Source organism: Gadus macrocephalus, chromosome 2 (assembly GCF_031168955.1).
Source record: "Gadus macrocephalus chromosome 2, ASM3116895v1".
NCBI classification, from domain to species: domain Eukaryota; kingdom Metazoa; phylum Chordata; class Actinopteri; order Gadiformes; family Gadidae; genus Gadus; species Gadus macrocephalus.
Genome location: NC_082383.1, coordinates 15,038,600 through 15,058,988, shown reverse-complemented (window position 1 = coordinate 15,058,988; position 20,389 = coordinate 15,038,600).

Genomic DNA, 20,389 nt, shown 5'->3' with positions numbered 1-20,389 from the left:
AGCGGACGTGACATCTAGAAGTCATACCGTATAATAATGGGTTATCATTAATATTGATGCGTAGGGGTTGATTATAACTCTTGTTTATTGTTTATACCAGTCTGGGGGAATACTCGTATTCTGATTGGCTGCAGGGTGTGTATTATCTCCTGATATAGGCTACAGACACCTGCTAAGTAGTTCCAGTCAGTGTTTAGATTCTCTGCCCGAGCGTTTTTACTTTTATTTTATCATTATCATAAATTAGCCTAATCTGAGGAGAAATCTATGCCATAAACAGAAATATTATGGGTCTTTATTACACGGGTCTTCTCAATGCCGTGGAACGCTCCGTTCACTTGCATGGGTCCGGGGATATCTCGGGATTGGTTTCTTTATCAATCGAATGGGAAATGCAATAGGTCTATTTTAGGACCGAATCACCGTTGAACTTGTTTCTAATAACATTTCTAGCGAGAAATATACTTTTTACTTGCATAATCTTTAGTCAGTGATTACGTCTGATCTTTAGTTTTATAGTTATTAGGAAGATTTTATCGGCTCGCTCGCATGTTTCAATGACGTCAGGTTGCTAAGGACGCTGCTTTCGCTAAACTAGCACACACACACACACACACACACACACACACACACACACACACACACACACACACACACAATGCATTTCGCTGCAGATATTCCCTCAATTATTATTACTTTCAAAACGTTGGCCAAGGTGGAATATCCTTTTTATTTGGGCTGCTTCGAGGACATTTTGGGTGGATTTTGAACGGTATGTGGGCGGGACGTTTTTTGCAGGACCTGGCAACCCTGCGCTGTTGCCCGGGGTGCTGAAATGCTCCGGAACAGATCTGGATCCACTATGGCCAAAAGACTTGTATGCCCCCCCCCCCCTTAAATAAATTCTATGGCAGAATAAAGAATAAATTCATGCATTATCATTCAACTTGAACATGTGTTTTTACAGTATAGCGTGGTGGAGGGCTGACGTATGTTGCCCAACCCGGAAGTGAGCGTAACCCTTGACAAAAAGCCAACGGGTTTTTCCATTGGATTTTGGATTATTGCAGAAAAATTTGCATCTTTGAAGCACCTCCTCAAAAACTGAAAATAAATAAATAAATAAAAAGATCTGTGCTCCAAAGAACGAAATGTAAACCAATGCATTCTGAATAATAATAATAATAATAATACATTTAATTTAGAGGCGCCTTTCAAGACACCCAAGGTCACTTTACAGAGCATATAGTCATCATTCAAAACTATGTAAAACAGACTAGGAATAAAAGAAAAACAGAGGTTAAACATGAAGAATAATAATAATTAATAACACTCAAAGACGCCTACAGTGAAGGGGGGACCTCACTAACCACCACCAATGAGTAACACCCACTTGGGTGATGAATGGGAGTGTTTCTCCGATTTTTCCATGCTACACAGAACGAAATGTAAACCCATGCAAATAAAGACTTCATGTTCATAATCATTTAAATATCATTAATCTCCTGAGTGTGTCGAGTGGTATTCTATTTTTTTCAACGGGGCTGCATCCAGTCACTTGACCGTCATGGTTGCTATGGTGGTTGCTATCGACCGACCCCTCTAATCCTTACATGGTTCTAAAAACCACGCGGCAAAGGAGCTGCCGTCCATTGTGTTGTTTTTGTCGTAAACTAGGGTCAGATGGTTAAAAAATAGACAGATATTCCAAGGTATCCTTAAAAGGCAGCTTGGATGTTTTTATTTTGTGCAGTTTAGACTTCTTCTATAACCTATTTTTGAAAGCAAAACACCAAGCTCATTGATTTAACGAGGCAGGGTTATTTGAAACAATTTATTGAATAAATATTTATGAGAGGTCATTCCTTCTCCTGAGTTTGCTTCCTATTTATGTCTAGTGTACACCCCTACTGTCAACAAGCATCACCCCCCCCCCCTCCCCATATGGATTTGGAGAATTGCTGCCACGTCCCGGTGGTGGAGGTATCATATATATGAAAGAGGGCATTCAATTATACTACAATGATCAATTAGGAGGCCGAAGCCCTAAAGGAAGTGATGCAATAGGTGACTGAGTCGACAACATTTAAGTAAGCCTTGGGGTCTCTTATATATCAAAGGGGGTCTCAAAGGACGCATATACGCTTCAACCTGTGGCTTACAGGAAATGACTCAGCAAGTGCTCCATCTTGTTGCACCCACCCAGCGGCTCGCTTGCAAGATTTTGGCCTGAAGTTCTTCCCAGACCTACACCGTAGCCATCCAACCTGCATATCGGAGAATCAGGCCTCTTTAATAATGACAAAAAGTTATGAGAGGAATACACATGAACTTTTGTTGTCTCATAAGCGGCGTGGTGTCGGCTGCTTTTGACCTTTTGACCCCAGACTTCTGAGGGAATAGCTGAATCAATTCATTAGTCAATCAGAAGTATGTAAATATCTTCCCGGTGTCGTAAGAGGGCGAACAAGGTGTCCTTCAACATCTACGCTTCCAGGCGATTGCAATGGTGTCACACATGAGCATATTCGAACATGTTTAATGGTAGTAATTAGCTGTCGAAATTGGAGGCCTTAATCAATAATGAGCAGCTATTGATTTACTTTCCGATAGAAATTTGTGACAAATTACATATTATTTAGCATCTACACGTTGAGCTGAGTCCAATGACACCATAGCAAATGTATTTTACATGGTACATATGGTCTAGGACATGATCTCGGTGTGGCAAGAGGGCAAGCTTGATCTCATTGGACTCAACTTAACGCGTAGATGCTAAATAACATGTAATTTGTCAAGAATCTCCATCGGGAAGCAAATCTATAGCTGGTCATTATTGATAAAGGCCCCCAAAATCGACAGCTAATTACTACCCCGAAACATATTCAAATATGATCATGTGTGGCACTGTTGCAATCGCCTCGAAACGTAGATGTCAAAGGACACCTTGTTTGCCCCCTTACGCCTCCGGGAAGATATTTTCATACTTCTAATGGATTGATTCATATTTTAAGGTTCTCGGAGTGAGACTTTAGGCGGCTGCAGCAGAAGTGTTGAGACGAAAGATGATATCAAGACATTTATAGAATATTCCGATTCACATTATGATTCTTCGTCATAACTATCCGACCAAACATCCTTCACATTCACTCAGCGAAGATTATGAAAGTCCAGGCCCCCACTTCCTGCACTCGGGTTCCGACTGGGCCAAGTTTCGGGCAGGAAGGGCCCTCCGGGTCCGACCGGGCCAAGTTTCGGTGCGGGGGTCCCAGTTAGGCCCTAGAATAAGGTATTCAAATTTCAGGGCGGTACGACCTTCCTATCTCAAAAACTGTTTTTCCACCACATTCTGGACCATTAGGTCTTGCAGGCAACACTTCTGAGGGGCTTTGTCCAAATGAGAGTCCATTTGGGAAAACTTTTTTTCTCTAAGGGCTACAATTCCAAATCTCGGATATGTCGTTCTCTGGGCCCCGGGAAATGTGTGTAAACATTTCAGTATCCCTAGCTATCTCGAAAAGGCCGGAAAAGGGGCGTGACCTCCATCAGTACAGTAAATGTACATAAGACAGAGGTTAGTTTCTAGTCCCAATTTTTTGTGGGATGGATGTGTACATTTGTGGCTTAAGGTGCGTAGACACAGCTGGCCTGTGGCCACGTTTTTGAAGTCTGGGGTCAAAAGGTCAAAAGGAGCCGGCACCACGCCGCTTATGAGGTAACAAAAAGTTCATGTGTATTTCTCTCATAACTTTTTGTCACTATTAAAGAGAGGCCTGATTCTAAGATATGCATGTTGGATGGCTAGGGTGTAGGTCTGGGAAGAACTTCAGGCCAAAATCATACAAGCGAGCCGCTGGGTGCAGGTGCAACGAGATGGAGGGGGGCCTGGACTTTCATAATCTTCGCTCGGTGAATGTGAAGGATGTTTGGTCGGATAGTTATGACGAAGAATCATAATGTGAATCGGAATATTCTATAAATGTCTTGATATCATCTTTCGTCTCAACACTTCTGCTGCAGCCGCCTAAAGTCTCATTCCGAGAACCTTAAAATATGAATCAATCCATTAGAAGTATGAAAATATCTTCCCGGAGGCGTAAGGGGGCAAACAAGGTGTCCTTTGACATCTACGTTTCGAGGCGATTGCAACAGTGCCACACATGATCATATTTGAATTTGTTTCGGGGTAGTAATTAGCTGTCGATTTTGGGGGCCTTTATCAATAATGACCAGCTATAGATTTGCTTCCCGATGGAGATTCTTGACAAATTACATGTTATTTAGCATCTACACGTTAAGCTGAGTCCAATGAGATCAAGCTTGCCCTCTTGCCACACCGAGATCATGTCCTAGACCATATGTACCATGTAAAATACATTTGCTAGAGTGTCATGCTTGGTGTCATTGGACTCAGCTCAACGTGTAGATGCTAAATAATATGTAATTTGTCACAAATTTCTATCGGAAAGTAAATCAATAGCTGCTCATTATTGATTAAGGCCTCCAATTTCGACAGCTAATTACTACCATTAAACATGTTCGAATATGCTCATGTGTGGCACCATTGCAATCGCCTGGAAGCGTAGATGTTGAAGGACACCTTGTTCGCCCTCTTACGACACCGGGAAGATATTTACATACTTCTGATTGACTAATGAATTGATGCAGCTATTCCCTCAGAAGTCTGGGGTCAAAAGGTCAAAAGCAGCCGGCACCACGCCGCTTATGAGACAACAAAAGTTTATGTGTATTCCTCTCATAACTTTTTGTCACGATGCTTGTTGACAGTAGGGGTGTACACTAGACATAAATAGGAAGCAAACTCAGGAGAAGGAATGACCTCTCATAAATATTTATTCAATAAATTGTTTCAAATAACCCTGCCTCGTTAAATCAATGAGCTTGGTGTTTTGCTTTCAAAAATAGGTTACAGAAGAAGTCTAAACTGCACAAAATAAAAACATCCAAGCTGCCTTTTAAGGATACCTTGGAATATCTGTCTATTTTTTAACCATCTGACCCTAGTTTACGACAAAAACAACACAATGGACGGCAGCTCCTTTGCCGCGTGGTTTTTAGAACCATGTAAGGATTAGAGGGGGCGGTCGATAGCAACCACCATAGCAACCATGACGGTCAAGTGACTGGATGCACAGCCCCGTTGAAAAAAAATAGAATACCACTCGACACACTCAGGAGATTAATGATATTTAAATGATTATGAACATGAAGTCTTTATTTGCATGGGTTTACATTTCGTTCTGTGTAGCATGGAAAAATCTGAGAAACACTCCCATTCATCACCCAAGTGGGTGCTACTCATTGGTGGTGGTTAGTGAGGTCCCCCCTTCACTGTAGGCGTCTTTGAGTGTTATTAATTATTATTATTCTTCATGTTTAACCTCTGTTTTTCTTTTATTCCTAGTCTGTTTTACATAGTTTTGAATGATGACTATATGCTCATCATTAAATGTATTATTATTATTATTATTATTATTCAGAATGCATTGGTTTACATTTCGTTCTTTGGAGCACAGATCTTTTTATTTATTTATTTATTTTCAGTTTTTGAGGAGGTGCTTCAAAGATGCACATTTTTCTGCAATAATCCAAAATCCAATGGAAAAACCCGTTGGCTTTTTGTCAAGGGAAACCAGGGCGACGCTCACTTCCGGGTTGGGCAACATACGTCAGCCCTCCACCACGCTATACTGTAAAAACACATGTTCAAGTTGAATGATAATGCATGAATTTATTCTTTATTCTGCCATAGAATTTATTTAAGGGGGGGGGGGGGCTTACAAGTCTTTTGGCCATAGTGGATCCAGATCTGTTCCGGAGCATTTCAGCACCCCGGGCAACAGCGCAGGGTTGCCAGGTCCTGCAAAAAACGTCTCGCCCACATACCGTTCAAAATCCACCCAAAATGTCCTCGAAGCAGCCCAAATAAAAAGGATATTCCACCTTGGCCAACGTTTTGAAAGTAATAATAATTGAGGGAATATCTGCAGCGAAATGCATTGTGTGTGTGTGTGTGTGTGTGTGTGTGTGTGTGTGTGTGTGTGTGTGTGTGTGTGTGTGTGTGTGTGTGTGTGTGTGTGTGTGTGTGTGTGTGTGTGCGTGTGTGTGTGTGTGTGCTAGTTTAGCGAAAGCAGCGTCCTTAGCAACCTGACGTCATTGAAAAATGCGAGCGAGCCGATAAAATCTTCCTAATAACTATAAAACTAAAGATCAGACGTAATCACTGACTAAAGATTATGCAAGTAAAAAGTATATTTCTCGCTAGAAATGTTATTAGAAACAAGTTCAACGGTGATTCGGTCCTAAAATAGACCTATTGCATTTCCCATTCGATTAATAAAGAAACCAATCCCGAGATATCCCCGAACCCATGCAAGTGAACGGAGCGTTCCACGGCATTGAGAAGACCCGTGTAATAAAGACCCATAATATTTCTGTTTATTGCATAGATTTCTCCTCAGATTAGGCTAATTTATGATAATGATAAAATAAAAGTAAAAACGCTCGGGCAGAGAATCTAAACACTGACTGGAACTACTTAGCAGGTGTCTGTAGCCTATATCAGGAGATAATACACACCCTGCAGCCAATCAGAATACGAGTATTCCCCCAGACTGTGGTATAAACAATAAACAAGAGTTATAATCAACCCCTACGCATCAATATTAATGATAACCCATTATTATACGGTATGACTTCTAGATGTCACGTCCGCTCGCGACACTGGACTTGCGAGGCATCGACGCAGACTTCCATTCACATAGCCAAAAACAAGACAATAGATCTATGGCTAGATCAAAACATCAAGACATACAATTCAGATTAAGATTAAGCAGCTACCCTTTTTTCTTTTGCGCTTTGCCTGAGCAGCGCACCTGCATTTAATAGCCTATATCCGTGAATTGTCACAATTTCTCAGAATCAAAGGTGAAAGTAGAAACGGGTGGCCTAAAGCTGTCATATTGTTCACAATTTTTAACAATAAATGTACTGTACGGAGCTCCTTAAGGGACACTAGGGAGAACGCTCCCGCACAGAACCTTAGTTTGGAAGTCGTGCTGGTGACACGACAAATACTTCCAATTTAAATACATGGGTTTGAAATTTGTGCTTTAAAACACGAAAATTTTGAAAATACGTGATCCTGAACACGTTTCAATAGATTAAATAACGTGACAGTGTCACGACTTTTCGTGAGACCGGGTTGCGCATATCGGATATCGGCAAAAAAGCCAATATCGGACATCCCTAATAATTAGGCAATATATATATATATATATAGCATTTGTGGTTTTGGCATAAACATAACTAGGGTACACTGTGCTATCTGCGCACACCCTTTCTGAAGCCTCTTTCTCGCTCTCTCTCTCTCTCTCTCTCTCTCTCTCTCTCTGTCCCTCCCTCTCTCTCTTTCTCTCTCTCGTACCGTTTTGTGGAGCACGTTAATTGTCTGAGAACACTCCCATTCAGAATGCATTGGTTTACATTTCGTTCTGTGTAGCACGCAAAAAGTCGGACTATCGTGCTCTGGAACACGCTTCAATAGATTAACGTCCGTGCGCAGGAGCACGCAATCGCGTGATACCGGGTTGGATATGTTCCCCCACAATGGAACAATATCACGAGGACTCCATGTCTGTATTAAGAAAATTGGAAAAAGGCGGACACTAAAACCATAGCTCCTAGTCAGCTGGAAGGGATTGGTAAAGCACCCAAACCGGAAACAGTCAGACACATGATGACCTTTTTGGGGATGACAGGGTTTAGTTCAGATTGGATAGAGAACTATGCTTTAAAAACTGCGTCATTGCGAGACATCATGAAGGAGGCAGGAATAACTAATCTACAAGCCCGGCTAACATGGAATGTAGATGCATCAGCGGCATTCGAAAGCATTAAACGTGAAATACAAGGGGCAAGCAAATTGGCAATTCCAGATTACACCAAACCGTTCCTGTTGTATGTAGCTAATAGGAGTCAGGGCTATGCATCGGCAGTGTTAATGCAGGACTTGTGTATTGGTAGGCGGAGTCAACCAATAGCATACTACAGCTCAAAGTTGGATGCGGTAGCACAGGGCTACCCACCATGTTACCAAGGATTGGCTGCAGTACAATATGCCTACGACAAGGCCTCAACCATCACAATGGGGTATCCGGTGACGATTCGGACACATCACAAAATCACAGTTAATTGAGAAAGGAAAGTTTGTGTTAACGGACGCTAGGTTGTTGGATTATTTGACATTACTAACATTTCCAGATGTAACCATAGAAAAATGTTTCACTGTGAATCCAGCTGACAGAATTCCACATGATTTTGAAGGGACACCACATGATTGTGTGGCTGATTCTCTCACCTTCACTAAACTAAGGCCCGATCTATTGTCTGAGCCCATGAATGGGGCAGAAGAGGATTTCTTTGTGGATGGATCATGCTTCAGAGATCATTTGGGTAACCATGCAGGTTTTGCAGTGGTTAGACAGAATCCGGACCACACATTCGCCGTTATTCGTAGTTCTCAGTGCGCACAGCCATGCTCAGCACAGTTGGCTGAGTTGAAGGCTCTTACAGCGGCCTGTCAAGAGGGAGCGGGTAGATCGGTGAACATCTACACAGACTCTGCATATGCGCACGGCGTATGTCATTTGTTCGGGGCAGTGTGGAAAATGAGGGGGTTTAAGAAAACTGATGGATCCCCCATATTGCATTGTAATCAGATTGTGGAATTGATGTCGGCGTTGTTGCTGCCAAAACAAGTGGCAATAATCAAATGTCGAGCGCACAGAAAGGGCGTTGACAATATCACGAGAGGTAATAACGCTGCAGATGAGGCTGCAAAAGTAGCTTCGGACAGTTGTGAGGACGACATTGTGAGGACGACATTGTCCGCATGCAGGGGAAAGCTGGTGTCTATGAGCAGAACATGTGGATGAAAAGAGGTGCTATACCCTCCTCCACAGGGTTATGGAGAACTGATGACGGGATGATGTTGACGCCTACAGCACTGTTGGGGTTAATCATCACTAATGCGCATGGTTTTGACCATTGCGCAAGGGGGGAGGTTTTGAGGAGAATTAGAAAACAAGGTTTTTCTTCACCATACTTGCAAACATTGATTGATAACCAGCTAAATGAGTGTGAAGTATGTGCAAAAAACAATGTAAGAAAAACAATCAGTACTCCATTTGGGCACATTCCTACACCTGAAAGACCATTTAGACATTCGGTCATGGACTATGTTGACATGATTAAAAGTATAGGTGGTAAAAGGTATATGTTAGTTATCATAGACAGGTTTAGCAGATGGGTAGAAGCAGTCCCATCAAAAGACCAAAGTGCAGCTACAGTAATTAAATTTCCATGCCAAGGTTTGGAATTCCGTCAGAAATAAGCTCAGACAATGGCGCTGCTTTTATTCAGAAAACACTAAAACAAGTAATTCAGCATTTGCATGTCAAACAAAGATTAGGCTGCGTCTACCATCCTCAATCACAAGGTATGGTGGAAAGAGTTAATGGGACGCTCAAAACAAAAATTAACAAAATTTGTGCAAGTGCTAATTTGAATTGGATTGATGCACTACCACTGGCACTAATGAGTTATCGCATGCAAGCTAACAGAACGACGCATCTAACCCCGCATGAAATGCTTACGGGTCGACCCATGCCTTCACCTGTCATTCGAGGGCCTCACAAAGGACCTCCATTAGAACAATTGGAAACTGAATTAAGACGCTATATGGGACAACTAACTGGCATACACAGGCTTATTTTTCAACAGGAGAAAGACAGAGTTCCAGAGTTGGAGGAGGAACCACCAAGGGGGGTGGAGCCAGGTGACCAAGTGTACCTCAGGGTGTTCAGGAGAAAGTGGAACGAGCCCAGGAGAGAAGGACCATACAAAGTCACCAACGCAACACCAACAGCCATCCAAGTGGAAGGAAGTGCCGCGTGGTATCATCTCAACCACTGCACAAAAGCCGCTCAACCCAAAGCCAGTGATGAACGTGAGGAGGAGGGTGAGGAGCCAGACGCAGACACACCTGGGGCTGACAAGCTGCCCCAGGACCAGATCCAGTCGAGCCAAGAGCTACAGCCACGTGATGATGCTGAAAACGGGGAGCCTGTTCCTGATCCTTTACGGGTTGTGCCAGATTCCGCTGGCACAAGGACAGACCCCGAGGAAGGATGAAACCATGGAGACAACACAGACCTGGAAGAGCCAGGAATCAGGGGCTGGTACTGAAGGGAGCCTAAGAGAAACACAGGACAATCCGGCCCCAACTCACTCAGGAATAGTTAACAAGGAAGGGAAAATAGTCTTATATGCTCAGATACCACCGCAGAACCAAGTTAATTTATTTGTGTTTACTGTTATGTCAGGTTACCCACCGTTATGTACATTAACCTTTCGCCAGAATTTTGAACATGTGCATAGGAAAGATCAGTGTGAAGTACATATCCAACCTAAACCAATGAAATGGTGTTTAAGAGTAACGTCAGGAAAAACATGGGATTATAACAGAAAGTATAAATTGAATATGAGAGAATATATACTTATTAAAGCAGTGACCGACAGAACGTTCAATTTTACATTAGAAGCAGAAGACCCTTGTGTAATCAAAAATCAACCGGGTAAGGTCGTTGAGATTGATCAAAGGAATCCACTAAAATCTTCAGATGATGATAAAGTAAATGTAACCACAGCCACCGATAAAGTAGATCAACCTCCAGTTAGAGATAATGGGATAAATTAGTTGGTAACCACTAAGGGATTAAATTCAACTCTAGATGCAAGTAAGACTAATGAAACTTCTGATATCAGGGATTTAGCACATCCTTCAGTCACGAATGTAACTTCTATTAGAGAGGATACAACAATATTAGCAATCACAAATGTAACTTCTATTAGAGAGGCAACCACAATACTAGCAACCACTAACTTAACTCCAATTAGAGAAATAACAACAGTCATGAGTGATTTAATAAAAAAACTAACAACAAATGGTACAGCAGCAACTGCTCAGGGTGAAATAAAACTAAATGGTACAGCAGCGACTGCTCAGGGTAAAATAATACAGACAACAATGCTAGCAAAAGTAGAGGTGACCACAATGATAATGTCCAAAGAGGATAATATAGTAACACTGGCAACCGCAATATCAAAAAAAAATAAATAGAGGCAAACAACTGTTATTTGTGTAGCAAAAATCGTCAGGATGCAATATATGTAGTAAATACTAAATATGATTTTGAATTTTGCTTAAAAGAACGGACACAGCAGGAGTATGATCTAGAGGTCAATTTAAATAGAACACGAACAGAAGGTATCCCATATCAGAAAAAGTACATTATATGCTCAATGAAATGTTTTCTGCTGTTAGGATCGAGTCAACATAACAAATATCTTGAAGATAAATATGACGGAGAGCCATGGAACGTAATTATGAAAAGATGCCGAGAATTTGACATAACTCTATCAAAAGAAATAGGCGAAGTAACACGACCGAAACAAACACATTTTCATATTGAAGAGGGATTAGAATGCTATAAAAATGACGAAGGAAACAAAAATGCCAGCGATGGAGGTAGTATACCAGAGGAACAATGTAACATCATTTGGAATGTCACACTATTCGATATGAACGGGAAACAAATGTTATTTCAACCACCTGCGATTAAAAATGTTCAGCTTTTACCAGGCTCTCAGCAGAAGTCTAGAGAGAACTACATGTCAATGCTGTGGAGTGATGTGTGGAGCATTCGTGAGCCAGGACAGAGTGGTGGCAGATCAGTTTTGGCTCTGCGGTAATAACATTTTTCATCCCATACTTGCTACAATGTGGAGAGGACGATGCGCAAAGGTCCAAGTGGTTACAGAGATTGCAATATTACCATCAATAAAAGATGTAGTCGGTAACTTAGAAAATGATAACCTAAACAGGCGGAAGAGAGCATACGAACCAGACGAGGACATAAAAATTGATAAAATAGGACAACCCAGGGGAATACCCGATAAATTTAAGGCACGAAGTGAAATAGCAGCAGGATTTGAGGCACTACTGCCAGCAATCGGAATTGCTAAAAATGCGGAATGGATCAATTATATCTTTTACAACCAACAAAGGTTTATTAACTACACAGATGATGCATTATCCGCATTGGGCGAACAGCTGACAGCCACAAGCGCTGTGGCTTGGCAGAACAGACAGGCCTTAGATTGGCTTTTAGCAGAAAAGGGGGGAGTTTGTGCGCTTATAGGTGAAATGTGTTGTACCTTCATTCCAAATAATACTGCCCCAGATGGATCATTCACACTTGCAATGAACAACCTAAAACGTTTAAGAAAGGAGTTAAAGGAAAATGCAGGCCATGATCAGGGAATGTTCGGATGGCTGGAAACAAGGTTTGGTTTGTGGGGAATGATGTTCGCAAAAATAGGTGCAGTGCTCCTAATAGTACTAACAGTGATGGGTCTGATCTTCTGCTGCTGCATTCCCATAGTCAGATCTGTGATAGCATCCAGGCTTTCTAAGGAGATGGCCCTCATGGTGACTGGCATAGAGGAGTCGAGTGAATGGGAGAGGATGCTCTATGGGGAGATAGATTGGAGTGAAACTAGAGAGGAGACCAGAATGTGAGAATCGGACATCAGAAGGAGGTCCTAAATTCATACTGGTGACCTCTCCATGTGAGCCACAACCATTGCAGACAGTGTGAACAAATGGACATTGGACTAATGGGTTCCAGGGCCTGGTGACTGCGAACAGGAGCAGCAACCACAATGCCCAAACCCCCCACATTTATACAGTATACCAGTACATGAAGATAATCAGAGCTATCCGAATCTATGCATGCTTACGGACAATCTTAATTTTTAATTTATATTATTTACTTATTTTTTGAAATGTCATTTTTTGAGTTTCATATTTTTATGCCATATATTCTGAAATGCTAATTTTCAATGCATGCTGAAAATACTATGTTATGATTACTATGTGTGAATTCTAGTTAGACATTTGATAGATCTTTTTTGCCTTAAACAACAGGTTGAGATCCCTGAACATGCTTAAAGGTTTTTAAAGATGATCAAATGTAATGCGAAGTCTGACCTAAACGACTGTTATGTTTTTGTTGTGATCTTGGCAGCCACAAAAAGGGGGATGTGTGGTAGAAATTAATGATTATATTCTATGGTAAACTATGATTATTATTAGGCCTGTATATCTTAATGGTAGAAGACACACAGTGCCTGTGAGTCTGGGGTCAGAACAGATGGTGGAACCCATGATATGAGCAGGAAGCTACGGGGCTAATGCGTGCTGACCTCAGACTGGTGTCCTAAATGATTTTGTTGAAAATGTGGTTAGACAAACTCAGGATTGATGTGGGCGGAAACCTCGAACAAAGAAACTGTTGTGTGTGTGTGGATAAAGAAGAGGCTGATCCGTTGACCACCAGTGATTCTGCAGACCCATTCGGCTGTTATCGTTGTTGTTTTTCTTCACGATAAAGTCTTTTGTCAATACTTGCTCCGGACCCCTCGATTTCTTTTACTCTCTCTTAAATTAGTCAAAGTGTTTTACATCTCGGTTAGAATCCACGATAGTCCCAGTTAGGCCATAGAATTCTTGCCCTCGGGGTACGACTGGGCCAAGTTTCGGTGTGGGGGTCCCAGGTAGGCCCTAGAATAAGGTATTCAAATTTCATGGGGGTAGGACCTTCTTATCTCAAAAACTGTTTTTCCACCACATTCTGAACCATTCTTGCAAGCAACACTTCTGAGGGGCTTTGTCCAAATGACAGTCCATTTGGGAAAACTTTTTTTCTCTAAGGGCTAGAACTCCAAATCTCGGATATGTCGTTCTCCGGGCTCCGGGAAATGTGTGTAAACATTTTAGCATCTCTAGCTATCTCGAAAAGGCCGGAGAAGGGGCGTGACCTCCAACAGTACAGTAAATGTACATAAGACAGAGGTTAGTTTCTAGTCCCCATTTTTTGTGGGATGGAGCTGTACATTTGTGGCTTAAGGTGTGTAGACACAGCTGGCCTGTGGCCACGTTTTTGAAGTCTGGGGTCAAAAGGAGCCGGCACCACGGCGCTTATGAGATATCAAAAAGTTAATGTGTATTTCTCCCATAACTTTTTGTCATTATTAAAGAGAGGCCTGATTCTCAGATATGCATGTTGGATTGCTAGGGTGTAGGTCTGGGAAAAACTTCAGCGAGCGAGCGAGCCGCTAGGTGAGGTGCAACGAGATGGAGCACTTGCTCTGTCATTTCCTGTATGGCTGGAGCCACAGGTTGAAGCGTATATGCGTCCTTTGAGACCCCCTTTGATATATAAGAGACTCCAAGGTACAGCTTGCTTAAATGTTGTCACCTATTGCATCACTTCCTTTAGGGCTTCGGCCTCCTAATTGATCATAATTGAATGCCCTCTTTCATATATATGATACCACCACCACTGGGACGTGGCAACAATTATCCAAATCCATATGGGGAAGGGGGGGGGGGTACTTGTGGACAGTAGGGGTGTACACTAGACATAATTAGGAAGCAAACTCAGGAGATGGAATGACCTCTCGCAAATATTTATTGAATAAATTGTTTCAAATAACCCTGCCTCGTTAAATCAATGAGTTTGGTGTTTTGCTTTCAAAAATAGGTTATAGAAGAAGTCTAAACAGCAGAAAATAAAAACATTCAAGGTGCCTTTTAAGGATACCTTGGAATATCTGTCTATTTTCCATTGGACCCTAGTTTACGACAAAAACAATACAATTGACGGCAGCTCCTTTGCCGCGTGGTTTTTGGAGCCATAAGGATTAGAGGGGGCGGTCGATAGCAACCACCATAGCAACCATGACAGTCAAGTGACTGGATGCAGCCCCGTTGAAAGAAATAGAATACCACCCTACACACACACACAGGAGATTAATGATTTTTAAATGATTATGACCATAAAGTCTTTATTTGTATGGGTTTACATTTCGTTCTGTGCAGCATGGAAAAATTTGAGAAACACTCTTATGACCACATGGCTCAAGCATGGCATAACAAGGAAATTAAGTATCAGTGTAGATGGCAGCTTAACTATGTGTAATGTGTTATGGACTGGTGTAATGAGAATGTACAACAAAACCAAAATAAAGACGATGAGGTTTGGCAGCAGCTTCAGTCACCCAGCAGCGAGAGCCCGACAGGCTGGATGTCTTCCTCCTTTTATAGGCCAATCAGGTCAATCAGTTGCACCTGCTGCAGAAAAGGAAGAGCCAAATGGCCTAAGTAGCGAAGCAGCGCCTCCCCCACCACACAGGGGAAGGACACCTTCCCTGACCGCCATGGTATACGTTACCAGGGGGACGCAACACCCTCCCCCTTAAAACAGAGGCCCAACATACGTATGTGGCCTCTGTAAACAAGGCTGCGGCAACAAAGAAATTAAACAATAGTAATGTCAAAGGGAGGAAAGGCAAAATGTTAAATGGGATCGGTCAAAGGGCTACGGTCAAAGGGCAAAGGGCTACGGTCAAAGGGCAAAAGGGCAAAAGGCAAAGGGCAAAGGACAAAGGGCTACGGTCAAGGGGCTACGGTCAAAGGGCAAAGGGCTACGGTCAAAGGGCAAAGGGCTAAGGGCAAAGGACAAAGGGCAAAGGGCAAAAGACAAAGGGCTACGGTCAAGGGGCTACGGTCAAAGGGCAAAGGGCTACGGTCAAAGGGCAAAGGGCAAAAGGGCAAAAGGACAAAGGACAAAGGGCAAAGGGCAAAGGGCTACGGTCAAAGGGCTACGGTCAAAGGGCAAAAGGGCAAAGGGCAAAAGGGCAAAGGGCAAAGGGCTACGGTCAAAGGGCAAAAGGGCAAAGGGCAAAAGGGCAAAGGGCAAAGGGCTACGGTCAAAGGGCAAAGGGCTACGGTCAAAGGGCAAAGGGCTACGGTCAAAGGGCTACGGTCAAAGGGCAAAGGGCTACGGTCAAAGGGCTACGGTCAAAGGGCTACGGTCAAAGGGCTACGGTCAAAGGGCTACGGTCAAAGGGCTACGGTCAAAGGGCTACGGTCAAAGGGCTACGGTCAAAGGGCTAAGTAGGCCTCTTGAGCCTTCGGCGGAAGCACACTCTGAATCAGTGCAGTGCGGTCTGTAACTGTCCAACTTCTCTCCTCTGCCAGACTTTCAAATAATGAGAAAAATACATCAGGATCCCTCTCATTAAATTTCGGCATCAGACGGACCATATCACCCAAGCTGTCCCTTGACCTTGCATCAACAGCTACGTCAGAATCAGGTCTTGCCTGGCGCAACCTCTCTAGCTCAAGACGCACCTCCCTTTCTTTCTGGCATTCTCGGGCCTGAAACTCCATCTGCATGGCTAACAGTTATTTTTGCTCTGCAAAGGATAGACCCGTACCCACTGAGACCAATCCAGCCCCTGCCCCTTTAATGGGTGAACCACCTGGGCTAGATGTTTCGTCATCTTCTAACACGCCCTGTTCAATTAACCCCATATGTGCTGCAGCAAACACCTCCTTTTTCTTAGACCGACCCTGCATAACATCGGGGGTAAGGCTTGTGACGACCCGCCACAATTCTTCAACTTTCAATCTTTTAAGCAACTCGACTGATGGACTGGCCACAAACTCCTTAAAAAGATCCATCCTACTGTAAGCCAATCAACGGTCCACAAATGCTTAATCAGTAGTACCAATAACCTGTTATCAGCTATAATGCCCCGACTCAGAACGGTGAGTAGCGTGATATATCACCAAAAGCACAAGAGGGATAATTATCAGAGCTGCCCCGTATCTAACTGGAAGTAGAAGTCCCTATCTAGCTACCAACTAGTCTTCGGTGTGCCCTCATGCAATTTGGTTGCTAGCAACCCCAGCGCGTTCGACACACCCAAAAACAACTAACAAAACAAAACAAAACAAAAACAAAAACACAGCGATAAACGCTCTACTCCTACACAGGGGTTCACTTAGCCCATAACTAACCCACTGGCTTCAATGACATTTAAGGTGCAAACAATCCCATACTACTCACCGACCAGCTGAGGATCATAACCGGCAACCAGGTCACCAGAAAGGAAGGAAAACTGCCACTAATCCCTCTCACAAGCTCTCCCTTGTTGCAAGCTGCAAGCCAAAGGCCTTGGAAAGATATGAAAAAAAACCTTAGCAAAACCTATCCCGGACGAGCCCCCAATTTGTTATGACCACATGGCTCAAGCATGGCATAACAAGGAAATTAAGTATCAGTGTAGATGGCAGCTTAACTATGTGTAATGTGTTATGGACTGGTGTAATGAGAATGTACAACAAAACCAAAATAAAGACGATGAGGTTTGGCAGCAGCTTCAGTCACCCAGCAGCGAGAGCCCGACAGGCTGGATGTCTTCCTCCTTTTATAGGCCAATCAGGTCAATCAGTTGCACCTGCTGCAGAAAAGGAAGAGCCAAATGGCCCAAGTAGCGAAGCAGCGCCTCCCCCACCACACAGGGGAAGGACACCTTCCCTGACCGCCATGGTATACGTTACCAGGGGGACGTAACACTCTCCCATTCAGAATGAATTGGTTTACATTTCGTTCTTTGGAGCACAGTTATTTTTATTTATTTATTTATTTTCTGTTCAGTTTTTGTGGAGGTGCTTCAAAGATGCTAATTTTTCTGCAATAATCCAAAATCCAATGGAAAAACCCGTTGGCTTTTTGTCAAGGGAAACCCAGGTCGACGCTCACTTCCGGGTTGGCCAACATACGTCATCCCTCCACCACTCTATACTGTAAAAACACATGTTCAAGTTGAATGATAATGCATGAATCTATTCTTTATTCTGCCATAGTATTTATTTAAGGGGGGGGGGGGGGCATACAATTATTTTGGCCATGGTGGATCCAGATCTGTTCCAGAGCATTTCAGCACCTCGGGCAACAGCGCAGGGTTGCCAGGTCCTGCCTGCAAAAAACGTCCTGCCCACATACCGTTCAAAATCCACCCAAAATGTCCTAGAAGCAGCCCAAGTTGTTTTAGCAGCGAAATGCATTGTGTGTGTGTGTGTGTGTGTGTGTGTGTTGTCAGATCCGTCAATTCTACCACCCCCTAAATGGCGATGCTAGTGAAACCTGTATCCCGTAACGGTTGTAACAGGTTGGTGAGGAGATTCGCTCAGCCCCTAACTACCTTGTATCAGACGCCTATCCCTCTTACCTCGGTGCCCCACCCCTGGGCATAACCCGTAGCCAGGAATGTGGCAGGCCGATCACGTCTGTTATGATAGCTCTCCTCTGGGATCCGTGCACTTGGTGAATTTGCTGAGATTGTTTTAGGAGTTTGGAATGACTAACTCCCGGGATACGTTTGATTTCTTTGTACCAGGTAACCTCTTAGATCCACGATGCCTATACTAGAACAGTTAGTTCGTTCACTGAAGCTCTAACCTACACTCCTCCGTAGCAGGTCCTTGGAATGATTGAAAAGGAATGGTTTGAATATAGTTTTATTTGCAGGATTAATATCTGGGACATTGCAGCAAGCAGCAAAGGTCATCAAAATTTCGGGTGCATATGATACTCAAAACCCAGCATTAACTTCTGTGGAGGGCAGATGCGTCCACATACCACGCATCACTTTATACGCATACCGACGTCACCAGCGAGAATTTCCGACGAAAGATGGGTAGGCTACCTTTTTCGTTGTTTTTCAACACGGGGGTCCGTCAGATAGACATTCATTTTATAGCCTACCCTTTGCTTCGTTTTTCAACGCAGAGGACAATCAGATAGACATTCATGTTAATCCCTCACCGTTGGATATAGCGAATGGATATCATTGTCCATCAACGGTGATGCCGTCACGTTATACAACTATTGATTTGTTTGACATGATCTATAAAACAAAACAACGCAGACCATCAGAGCCATCTACCTTAGGTTACTTAGATCTTTGTGACGGGGCGCATAGCTTCCGTCAATGTTGCCTGTGTGTGTTTGTCTTCTTTGACTATGTATTCCGTTACCTTCATACTGTTTTAAAATCATTTATCAACCATGTCATTTATCATGCGCTCACGGCAGTTTAATACAATCTTGCAAGTACCATCATTGCAACGTTCTGTTTAATACCATTTACCATTAACGTCACCTGTTCTGTTGCAATAACCATTCAAACAAGTATGTCGGTGTCAAATTCCATGTTTGTTTATTTAGTTTAAAAGTTACATGTTAATGTGATGCCCACTAATGTGTGCCCACATTTGTGTATATTAAGTTTTTATATACTACACCATTTTATATTATTTGGACACTTTATTTCCTACTAAATTGATCTTATTTTGTATGAGCAATATCTTTTATAGGTTTACATTTTTACAATGCAAGTGCACTATCCTGCCAGTAGGAGGCACAGTAATATTGTGGTTTGCCTGAATCCCCGTGAGATCCTCATAACTAATGAGGATCTGAAAAGACAAGTCACGTCTCCCGTGTCAGCATTCTTTTCTCTTTGTTTCAGGTGGGTTATGTGTTTAAAATGTTAAACAAGTTGATGTTAGTGATTGGAGAATGTGTAGTATAATGTTTTAGTAAAGTATGAGTGTGAAAATGAGTACATGTCTAGCTAGTAAGGTCCGACGCTCGCCGAGAGATTTGTAATGGCGGCGCCATTTGAAGTCTTACCGTTAAGCTAGTAGCTTTAAGCTAGTACAGACCATGCTCGTCTCTACCTTTTTTGTTTTATTGTAATTACACCACATGTGGCTTACTTCTGACATTGTGTAAAGTGTTAAAATGTTTATTGATTGTTGTAAAGCACTTTAAAGATACTGTTAAAAACGGGTTAAGGAAAGTTATTTGAAGTTCAGTAATAAGAAAATGTTTGATATAGTTTACGAGGTAGGTACTGTTAAAAATACTAGTCCAGTAAAACCTAATGGGTTTTAAGAGCATTAAAGATGCACTTTGTACAAACTGTTTATTGTATCAGAGACAAGAGAGATGAAAGAACAACACTGTGAGAAAAGGTGTAGAGTATTTTTTTGTGTATTTTGGTTTGTTTTAAGAACATGGAAAATATGTCTAATTAGACAACATATGCAGTAATATGATGCTGAGTTTAAAATGTATGGACAATGTGAAGATAAACAGTAACCTTCAGTAAATTGAGAAGTTAAATGAATAAATATAACTAATGAGGATCTGAAAAGACAAGTCACGTCTCCCGTGTCAGCATTCTTTTCTCTTTGTTTCAGTTATCTATAATCTGTCCACGGCGATCCCACCTGGGACCCGTTACATTAACACAGCGTAAATGTATTAGGGTTTGTATTAGGGAATGTGTGCCGCGTCCACAGGGTTTAAATTAACGTCATAAC